This window comes from Otolemur garnettii, unplaced genomic scaffold, assembly GCF_000181295.1.
Source record: "Otolemur garnettii isolate 467f Iridium unplaced genomic scaffold, OtoGar3 scaffold00206, whole genome shotgun sequence".
In the NCBI taxonomy this organism is placed as follows: Eukaryota; Metazoa; Chordata; class Mammalia; order Primates; family Galagidae; genus Otolemur; species Otolemur garnettii.
In genome coordinates, this window is record NW_003852601.1 from 688,205 (window position 1) to 698,995 (window position 10,791).

The window sequence follows — 10,791 nt, forward strand, 5'->3', positions numbered from 1 at the left end:
AAAAAAAAAAAAAAAAAAGAAATAGCAAATGATATTAACAAATGGAAGAACATACTATGCTCATGGCTGGAAGTAATCAACATTGGTAAAATGTCTATACTCCTCAGAGCAATCTATAGATTCAATGCCATCCTTATTAAAATACCAACACTGTACTTTTGAGATTTGGAAAAAATAATGCTTCATTTTGTATGGAACCAGAAAAAAATCCATCTAACTAAGGCTGCTCTTAGTAATAAAAACAAAGCCAGGGGCATCAGCCTACCAGATTTAGGGCTGCATTTTAAGGCCACAGTGATCAAAAAAACATACTATTGGCACAAAAATAGAGACATAGACATCTGAAGCCGAATAGAAAATAGGGAGATGAAAGTAACATCCTACAGCCATGCAATCTTTTATAAACCAAACAAGAATATATACTGGGGGAAAGAATCCATATTTAATAAATAGTGCTAGGAGAATAGGATATTCACATGTAAGACACTGAAACTGGACCCACAACATTCTCCCCTAAAAAAAAAAATTGATTGAAGGTGGATAAAAGACCTAAATGTAAGGCATGAAATGATAAAAATCCTCAAGGAAGCATCGGAAAAACACTTGAAGATATTGGCCTGGGGAAAGACTTTATGAAGACTACTGTGGCAATCGCAACAGCAACAAAAATAAACAGATGGGACTCATTTAAACTGAAAAGCTTCTGTAAAGCTAAGGAGACAACAACAAAATCCAATAGGCAGTCTACACAATGGGAAAGGATATTTGCATATTTTGAATCAGACAAATGCTTAATCACTAGAATCTACAGGGAACTCAAATTAATCAACTTGAAAAAAGCCAACAATCCCTTATATCAATGGAGAAGAGAGATGAATAGAACCTTCTCTAAAGAAGATAGACAAATGGCTAACAAACATATGAATCCTCATCATCCCAAATTATTAGAGAAATGCAAATCAAAACAACCCAGAGATACCATCTAAACCCAGGAGAATGGCCCACATCACAAAATCTCAAAACTGCAGATTCTGGCATGGATGTGCAGAGAAGGGAACACTTTTACACTGCTAGTGGAACTGCAAACTAATAAACCTTTGTGGAAGGAAGTATGGAGAATACATGAAGAACTCAAACTAGAATTCACATTTGATCTTACAATCCCATTAGTGGACATCTACCCAGAAGAAAAAGTATCCTTCTATCATAAGGACCCTTGCACTACATCATTTACTGTAGCTATATTTACAATTGCCAAAATGTGGAAACAGCCTAAATGCCCACTGACCCAGGAATGGATTAACAAGCTGCAATATATTATGTATACCATGGAATACTATTTGGCCATTCAAAAGATGGAGAATTTACATCTTTTGTATTAACCTGGATGGAAGTGAAACACATTATTTTTAGTAAAGCATGACAAGAATGTAGAGGGAACAAGATATCAACCCAATTTTGATATGAGGACAATTAATAACCTAGTACTTGGTGGGGAGTGTGGGAATGGGAGAGTAGAGGCAGGAAAGGAGGGAGGGAGTGGGCAGTCACATTGTGTGGCACACCTTTTGGGGGCGGGACACAATTATAAAAGAGACTTTATATAACAAATGTAGTCAATGTAACCTGGTTCTGTGTACCCTCAATAAATCCCTAACAATAAAAAATAATAATAATAAAAGAAAAGAAAAGACATCATTGTTGAAAATTTCTCAAGCATTATGAAAGACACAGAGATTCAGATATTAGATAGTTTGAGAACCCAAGGATGACTCAATTAAAACAAAGAATCTTATAGACACATTGTAATTAACTTGACTAAATCAAAATGAAAGAGAAAATTCTACAAGCAACGAGGTGTAAGCAATGTCTTACCTATGTGAGGAAAAACATCAGGGTGACAAGTGAAATTTTCAGCAGAAACTTTTAGAGCTAGAAAATAATTTCATATGTCTTTAAATTACTTAAACTAACTTTTAGCCCAAGATTCTATACCCTGCTAAACTAAGGTTCATATTCAATGGAAAAATCAAATTTTTTACTGACAAACATTGAAGAAATTTACTGAAAGGCCAGCTCTGAAGGAACTACTGAGACTTGTTCTATACACTGACCATCACAATGAATCACCAACAAAGTAAAGATACTCAGAAACTCAAAGACAAAGCCCAGCTTCCACAATGGCTCAAGTGATAAATCTAAGCAATGGACCTCCACAAAACAAAATGAACAGAACTCCACTATACTTGTCAATTTTCTATATAAATGTGAATAGCTTGAATTTACCACTCAAGTGGCACAGACTGTCTGACTAGATTAAAAGAAATAGTTCAAGTATATGTAGGTATATATTGTCTTTAGGAAACACATCTAACCTCTACGGAGAAAACAAGATTCAGTGTGAAGGGTTAGAAACTTATATTTCAGGCAAATAGAAATAAAAAAAGCAGGAATCATATTTTTACTTGCAAATTCCTTGAACTTGCAAAAGTAAAGAAAGATAAAGATGGACACTATATAGTGGTCACGGGAACAATAAAACGAGAAGACATTTCAGTCCTAAATATCTATGCACTCAACTTAAATGCTCCTGTATATAAAATGAAACTTAACCAATCTGATCAATATGATATATAACAACACTATAGTTTTGGGGGACTTCAAAATATCTAATATGTAAACTGGTATCATATTTTCCTCCTCCCTCAACATTTTTTTGTTATTACTGTTTATTGTTATTTGTTTAGTGACTTTCCTGGACTAATTCTATAAATCTTCATTCTCTGTCATGTGTGTTCACTGAAGTCTATGCTCAATTAGCTTAGCTGCCAGCTAATGATTGAGTAGAGATTTCCTTAAATGATTTAAACCAGTAGGACTTCCATCCTTTGCTGCAGTGTTTTGTGTATATGTTATGCATGCTTTTAGTGCTTTCACAATATACAGCTTGACTTTAGACTTCATTTTCTTCTTGTGCAGAGCTTCAGGCTCAACTAATTATTTGATTTGGATTTTTGTGTGTCCCTTGGACATGTGCACAACTACACACATCTGTATGGCCTTTTAGATTCTGAAGACTATGTTGGAATTTTCCACTCCCATTTATTTTATCTTCCTTTTAAGCTTTTGGACAGTTTCTTTGTTGTCCAAATTGACATTACCAACTCAGGCAGCTGCACTAATTAATTGCTGGTGATTATTTTCAACAAATTCTCTGAGTATTTTTTTTTCCACTGAGTAAGCTTTGAGTGAAATCAAATAACAACACCTGCTAGAAGGAATTTTGTAGAAAGTTACCAAACAAGTCAAATAGTAAAAATTTTCTGGATATAGGTCATTGTGAGAAGCTTTAAGTCTGATCTTCACTTTTGAGCTGCTGCTAGGCTGCTAATTTTCATAGTTACCAGAATTAAGTATATTTGGATAATTTTTTTTTGCCAGTGTTGTCATTGATTTTATGTAGAATCAGCTTTTGTAGTGTCTGCCAGTTCCTCCTCTTTTTTTCTTTTTTGAAAAAAAATATTTTTTTGTAAGTCAGAGTTCTTGAATCCTTTCTCCTTTTTAAAAATAGATTTTCAGAAAATTTTATAGTTTTTTTTGTATATAATGCTTCATCAAACGATTTAGCATATGGGTCTAAGACAGTTTCTGCATTTCTGTTCTGTCATCTTTAATTTCTATGTTTTTGTCCTCAAATTGTCTCTTTATTGTCTTAAGATGGATTCAGTAAATTCCAGCATAATATCCCTGCACAAAGACAATCAAGAATGGAAAGAAAAACTACCTTCTTTGTGTCTTTTTTAAGAGTAAAGTTTTCTCAGAATCCCTCTCTATTCACACACAGTAAATGTTCCCTCATATCTAATTGGTCAAATTACACTTCTTTCCCATTCATAAACCAATCTGTGGTGAAGAGACTGACATTATTACGGTCTTCTTAGACTAATCACAATTCACTCTCTGGAGCTAGGGAGAGGGCCCAATATTCCCTAAGTTAGTCAATAGCTGAATATATATCTGAAAAAATATTAAGGTTTGGTTATTGAGGAAGAAGGTGTGCAAATAGTATCTTGGTAGGAATAAAAAAGTGAAAGTATGGTGATGAAACAGAACTATAAAAAGTTAAAAATGCAAATGACATCAGGTTTGGGGACTTTCAGATATAACTGCAGGTAAGATTGTAAGGAGAGATGATGTAAAAGAAGGGTCCAAAGAGTTTAATGGAGTCTCCCAAGTATTTTCATGTAGTATTTTCTATTTAATTAAATGACATAAAGAAGTATTGAGTTTTTTCTTCTATTCAAGGAACATACACGTTCACAAACACACCTCTTTTTAATTGTACAATGCTTTAGAATTGCTACTCTTCAGTTACTATCTCAAAGAGAAATAAGATCTGTTTCTTCCCAATATGGATCCCATGGTCTTCTAAGGGACTTAAATAAACTTATAAATAATTGTCACACAAGTGCATGGATACAATATAAATTTAGAAATACAGTATAATCATTCTATTTTTGGACAAGGTAGAATAGAAACACTTATCTCTATTCCTTCTGTACAGTACAATTAGTAACTATAGGTACACTATAAAAAAGATAAGAAAACTGAAAATTCTAGAGAAGAACAGGGACTCACTAGATATATTGGAACTCAGGGAATGACTCAATGGTAAGCTCCCTGGAGTTTCCTTTTGCCTACTGCGTATCTCATATTGAGTGCTAGAGAGTCCCACCTCCTCAAAGCATGAAAAGGAACAGAAAAATAAGTTCTCAAGGACACTTTGCTCTCTCTAGCCAAAGGTCTGAAAAAGATGAACTAGAACGGCAGAAATAAATTGCTAATATCCTCTCTATTTTAGAGAATGTCATGGCAAAAAACATTACACCTTTTTTTCCCACCTCACATTAGTAGAGGTTCAATAGGGAACCTGAACATCCACCTCTGATCAGTGGTAGCAAGGCAGAACTCTTCCTTTCTTTTGGGGGTGCTATCGGTCGAAACTGGGTGAGAATCCAGAACTTCCACTCCTACCCAGTAGTAAAGAGGTGGCTGTTCTTCCATTCCTCTGCTGGCACAGTGGATGAATGCAAAGATAGAAGATTTAAGTAAAGTCCAGAGTCTCATAATATAGTACTAAAATTGTCCAGGATACAATTGAAAATTGCTCTTGCAGAAAAATCCCAAGAAAATCTTAAATTGAATGAGAAAAGAATAACAATATATATCACATCTGAAGGGAAACAGATGTTGGCATTATCTGATCTGAATTTTAAAGTAATTATAATGAAAATGCTTCAACAAAAAAGTACAAATATGTTTAAAACTAATGTGAAAACAGAAAGCCTCAAGAAAAGAATAAAAGATAAAAATGTAATTTTAAACTGAAAATAAAAAAAAAAATCAAATTAAAAGCTCACTGCATGCGCCCAATAGTAGAATAGTAATGGCAGAAGAAATAGCGAAAATAAGACAGATTGATAGAAAAAAATGTGAACACAAGGAGACTCTTTATAAAAAAAATAAAATGAACATTCCTTCAGAGTCTGTGGAACAATAACAATAATGTACCATTCATGTAATGAGAGTCCCAGAAATAAGGAAAAAATAAGGTCAGATGAAAAAATATTTGAAAACAAAATGGTAGAAAATTTTCCAAATTTGGCAAAAGTAATGAACCTATATATTCAAGAAGGTGAGAAAGCCTCAAATAGGATAAATCCAAAGAAATCCATGTTAAAGTGCATCATAGTCAAATTTCTGAAAAATTAAAAAAAATTTGAAACCAAAGAGAGAAACAATGTCTCCTTCTCTTACATCAGAATTTTAATCAGAAACCATGGAAGTCAGAAGGAAATGGCATATTTTGCAGTGTGAAGGAAAATAACCCAGACCCTTACATCCAGTAAAAATGTCCTTCATAAATCAAAATCTTGTCAAGTGGAGGAAAATTTAGAAATTTTTCACCAACCAATCTATGCTAGAAAAGTGGCTAAAGAAAAGTTTGAAGCAGAAAGGAAGTAAGGAAGAAATTTTGAAACATCAAGATAATAGGAGAAAAAGAAGAATAAGTAGATGGGTAAGTATAGTAGAGTGTTTTTCATTTGAGTTTTATAAATTATATTTGATAGTGGAAACAATTTTTTTTTTTTTTTTTGCAGTTTTTGGCTGGGCCAGGTTTGAACCTGCCACCTCTAATATATGAGACCAGCACTCTACTCCTTTGAGCCACAGGCACGGCTCTGGAAACAAATTTTTAAAAATTATCTGCTGTCATTTTAATGCATAGGAGGAAATGTTTTATATAAACATTGTGTAGGGTGGTGCCTGTGGCTCAAAAGTGTAGGGTGCCAGTCCCATATGCTGGAGGTGGCGGGTCAAACCCAGCCCTGGCCAAAAACGGCAAAAATAAATAAATAAATGAAAATTAAAAAATAAGTGTTGTGTAATATAAAGGGTGGAGGACAAAGGAACTATTGTGGACATAAGGTTTTTTATATTTTCCTTAAAGTAATGAAATGCTGATAGTAGTAGACTATAATAAGCTATGCATGTATACTGTAAATAGAAAAAGTATTTAAATACTATGTGTAATTCTATACATATTAAATACTATATGTAATTCAGAAATTATAAACAAAATATTGAAGTAATCTATAAGAAGTTAAGAAATACTAGACTATAAATACTATACTATACATATAAATACTATATGTAATTCAGTACATATTAAATAGTATGTGTAATTCAGAAATTATAAACAAAACATTGAAGTAATCTATAGGAAGGTAGGAAAAGAATGGAATGAAATAAAGAATAAACAATCAGGAAACAAATCATGAAAAGGCTATACTTGAGGTTTATATATCAATAATAACATTAAATGTAAATAGTCTATATCAGTTAAAAGACAAAAATTAGCACAGTGGATTTAAAAACCATGATACATGTATATGCTATGTAACAAACTTCAAATACAATAATATATGTAGGTTAAAACCAATAGTAAAAATACCCAATATGTCATGCTAACATTATTAACAGTACAATAAGAATCACATATTAATATTGGATAAAGTAGACATCAGAATAAAGAAAACTTTGAAAGACAGAGAAGGACATTGCCTGGTGTAAAAGTATCTAGAAGACAGCAATCCTAATTGTGTATGCTGAAAATGAACAACTGAAAAATAAATGAAACAGGGGAGGTGCCTGTAGCTCAGTGAGTAGGGTGCTGGCCCCATATAACGAGGGTGGTGGGTTCAAACCCAGCCTTAGCCAAACTGCAACAACCAAAAAACAGCCGAGCATTGTGGTGGGCACCTGTAGTCCCAGCTACTTCGGAAGCTGAGGCAAGAGAGGCACCTAAACCCAAGAACTAGAGGTTGCTGTGAGTGGTGACCTGACAGAACTCTACCAAGGGTGACAAAGTGAGACTCTGTCTCTAAAAATAAATGAATGAATGAATGAAACAAAACTGATAGGAACTTCAACACAGTTGTTTTAAAAATTAATAGAACTACAAGACAAAAAATTAGAAAGGATGCAGAATAACTCAAAACCACCATCAACCAGCAGGATATAATTGATATTTATAGAAAACTCCATGCAACAACAACAGAATACACATTCTTTTCAGGTGTGCATGGAGCATTCAGTATAAACCATTCATCAAGACAATATGGACCATCAAACAAATCTCATCAATTTAGATAATTTAAAATAACCACAAGGGACTAAAATTAGAAATAACAGAAAGACAACTGGACAATCTCCAAACACTTCCAAATAATTCACAGGTCAAAGAGAAAGTCTCAAGAAAAATTAGAAATATACTGACCTGAATGAACATGAAAATACAAAATTCCCAAAGTTGGTGAGATGCATCTAAAGCAGAGCAAAAAGGGAAATTTATAGTGCTTAATATTTACATTAGAAAAGAGGGCAAGTCTCAATTGTATAATCTGTTCAAGAAAGTACAAAAAGGACACAATAAACCAAATGACATAATAAAGATCAAAACAGAAATCAATAAACTTGAAATAAAAATAGTACATAAAAATATGCAAATACTTTTTTTTTAAGTAATCAATAAAAATGAATGGTTTATTTGACAAACCTTTAGCAAGAACCAGTCAGGGGAAGAAAACACTTCTTTCCACATTGTGTTCTATTACAGTATACTATAGATTGGGTAGTTTACAAAGATAAGGAATTAATTTGTTAATGTTCAGGGGGCTGTGAAGCCCAAGGCCACAGGGCCTACATTTGATTATCCCCTTCATGCTGTGCCATCCCATTGTGAAAGGCATAAGGGCAAGAGAGTGTGGAAAGTGAGAAAGCAAGACAGAAACAGACTTGCTTTTACTGTATAACAACTCACCCTTAAGATAAAGAACTCACTTTAATAGTGACATTAACCGGCCACGTGGGTTCTGGACTCTCTGGAAATACCAATGTCCTAGGATGTGAAAGGGCAGGTAAAAATCAAGGTGACCCCAAGAAAATGGCTCCTCCCCCGAAGGAGGTAGAAGAACACAGTGAAAATGAGGATGATGACAGTAATCAGGAAGAGGTTATCATCCCTCAGAAGAAAAGCAAGAAGGCTACTGCAAGCCCAGTAAAGAAAGTGGTGGTTTCTTCAACAAAAAAAGTTGCAGTTGCCACACCTGCCAAGAAAGCAGCTGTCACTGCAGGCAAAGAGGCAGCACTCCCACAGGCCAAGAAGATGGTTGCTCCAGCCAAAGCAATAGCAACACCTGGTAAAAAGAAAGCAGCCACTCCAGCCAAGGGGCAAAGAATACCAAGAAGGAAGACATCTATGATAAAGATGAGTATGACAGTGATGACAATGATGAGGAGGAAGATGAAGATGAGGAAGAGGATGAATTTGAACCAGCAGTGATAAAAGCAGTGGCAGCTACTCCTGCCTAAGAGGATGAAGATGATGAGGATGATGAAGATCAAGATGATGATGAGGAGGAAGGTGACTCTGAAGGAGAAGCTATGGAGACCACACCAGCTAAAGGAAAGAAAGCTCCTGCAAAAGTTGTTCCTGTGAAATCTAACAGTGTGGCTGAGGAGGAAGATGAAGAAAATGATGATGAGGATGAAAAGCCTGTCAAAAAAGCACTGGAAAACCAAAGAAGAAAAGGATGAAACAGAAAGCAGCTCCTGAAGCCAAGAAACAGAAAGTGGAAGGAACAGAACTGACTACATCTTTCAATCTGTTTATTGGAAATCTGAATTCTAACAAATCTGCTCTCAAATTAAAAACTGGGATCAGTGATGTTTTTGCTAAAAATGATCTTGGTGTTGTGGATGTCAGAATTGATATGACTTGAAAGTTCGGCCATGTGGATTTTGAATCAGCTGAAGACCTGGACAAAGCCTTGGAGCTCACTGGTTTGAAAGTCTCTGGCAATGAAATTAAACTAAAGAAACCAAAAAGGAAAGACAGTAAGAAAGCTGTGGTGATGTGACTACTACCCCCTTGTGATAGTAACAGCAAACCATCTGATGACAATGGATCATGTAGAGAAGAATGTTAAGAAAAGAAAATATAGTGAGGATTTTTTACAGTATGGTTTTACCTCAATAATTATAGCAAGAATTGAGAATCTGCAACATGTTATATGTTTTGAAGTTCTATCAGCCGAATCTATGAAGCCAAACAAACTAAAACATCATTTTGATAGCAAGAATTCAAGCTTTGCTGGCAGGGATACCAACTGTTTTAGAAGCAAAGCTGATGGACTCAGGAAAGCCAGATTTGACACTGGTGGCAAGTATCACAAACAAAACATAGCAGCCATTGAAGCTTCATATTTGGTGGCACTTAGAATTACTAGAGCTATGAAACCTCACACCATTGCTAAGAATTTACTTTTGCTAGTGGCCAAAGACATTGTTAGAGCTATGATTGGAGATGAATTTGTTACAAAATTGAGTGCAATTTCCTTATCTAATGACACTGTCTGCAGAAGAATAGATGACATGTTTGCTGATATTCTTGATCAGGTAATCCAGGAAATTAAATCTGCTCCATTTCCAATATTTAGTATTCAACTTGATGAGTCTACAGACGTTGCAAACTATTCACAGTTACTGGTTTACGTGAGGTATATTAATGATGGCGACTTTAAAGATGAGCTTCTTTTTTGCAAACCTCTTGAAACAGCAACTACTGCACGTGATGTATTTGACACAGTTGGTTCATTTCTGAAAGTGCATAAGATCTCTTGGGAAAAGGTTTGTGGTATTTGGACAGAGGGTGCTCCAGCTATCCTAGGATGTCAGTCTGGATTTCAACATTTGGTACTGAATGAGTCACCAAACGTCATCGGAACTCACTGTATGATTCATGGGCAAATATTAGCAATGAAGGCACTACCACAAGAGTTACAAGAAGTAATGAAAAGCGTCATAAGTTCTGTCAATTTTGTAAAGGCAAGAACAATCGACTGTTTTCACAAATGTGCAGTGAGTTGGATGCACCGAACAAAGCTCTGCTATTTCACACTGAAGTGAGATGGTTGTCAAGAGGAAAAGTTTTAAAACGTGTTTTTGAGCTTCATAATGAACTCAAAAAGTTTTTTAATCAGAAAGCAAGACTGCAGTTCAAAGCACTTTTCAGTGATAAAAGTGAACTACAGAAAATAGCTTACTTGGTTGACATTTTTGCCATCTTGAATGAGTTAAATTTATCACCTCAAAGACCAAATGCAATATGCCTCGATTTATCTGAAAAGATTCAATCATTCCAAATGAAACTTCAGCTTTGGCAAACAA

At 34.7% G+C, this 10,791-nt stretch overlaps 1 pseudogene; it reads left to right on the forward strand.

Annotated features, from left to right (window-relative positions):
* Positions 1–9,482, forward strand: part of LOC111721954 — a 26,903-nt pseudogene extending 17,421 nt beyond the window's left edge.
* Positions 9,483–10,791: the final 1,309 nt, after the last annotated feature.